This window comes from Coenobita brevimanus, chromosome 67 (assembly GCF_032717465.1).
Source record: "Coenobita brevimanus isolate Jiangsu-jjx chromosome 67, ASM3271746v2, whole genome shotgun sequence".
Classification (NCBI taxonomy): domain Eukaryota; kingdom Metazoa; phylum Arthropoda; class Malacostraca; order Decapoda; family Coenobitidae; genus Coenobita; species Coenobita brevimanus.
In genome coordinates this window covers 7,964,017-7,964,934 of record NC_137020.1, presented here as the reverse complement: position 1 = coordinate 7,964,934, position 918 = coordinate 7,964,017, and the positions used below count along the sequence as shown (strand labels likewise).

Sequence of the window (918 nt, the reverse complement as noted above, 5' to 3'; positions counted from 1 at the left end):
GGAGACCCTTCACATACAGCTCTTCTCAATAGGGTTGAGTCAAAGGTTTTTTGTTTCATAAAGTGTCCTTCTCTTACTGGCTCCCTTCAACCTTTGTCTCTTCACCGCACTGTTGCACCTTTATCTCTTTTCTGTCGCTACTTCCATGGTAACTGCTCCTCTGAACAGTCTGCTTGCATCCCTCCACCCCTACGACGGGCCCATAGCATCCGCCCAGCAACAAACTCTCATCCCTTTTCTTTCCAACTCCCTAATGCAGTAGTTAACCGTTACTCCCTGTCCATCATTTGTGCAACAGGCGAACTCTGGAACTGTCTCCCTCTGTCTGTATTTCCTACTTCCTATGATCCCCAGCCTTTCAAACGCAGTGTGTCCAGGCATCTCGAAATGAACGGATCTTGAATTTGGCTCTATTTTGTATTGTTTACCGCTTCCCGTCCGATCAGCGAAGTTAAGCAACGTTGGGTCTGGTTAGTACTTGGATGGGTGACCGCCTGGGAACACCAGATGCTGTTGGCACCCCTACGTGTCAAGTGGGGTTGGTGGAGGATTAGTGCCCCTCCCTGTAAAACAATTAACTCTAAGCCCTTGGCCACCCCGTTTGGGATACATGGCGTCTGGCAATGAATGAATGAATGAATTTTTTTTTTCTTGCAAAGACTGGTTTGCGGGCCCCTGGCCTTTGGTTCCTTCTTTCTTGCATAAAACACATGCACACACACACACACACACACAATACAAATGCTCACATGGACACTACTTTTCCCTGCACACCACTTCCAGTACGACCTGAGTCGTAATGGAAACTGGAGACAATGTTGCCTACCCCCAAAGACCTCTCTGCCCTATACAGACACCTAATTTACCCTACATTTCCCTTCATTACCATATGGCTCAGGATGGAAATATTATAAAGGT

At 47.3% G+C, this 918-nt stretch overlaps 1 pseudogene; it reads left to right on the top strand.

Moving 5' to 3' along the window:
- The first annotated feature begins 400 nt into the window (after positions 1–400).
- Positions 401–519, top strand: LOC145405640 (5S ribosomal RNA; annotated as a pseudogene).
- The last annotated feature ends 399 nt before the right edge of the window (positions 520–918 follow it).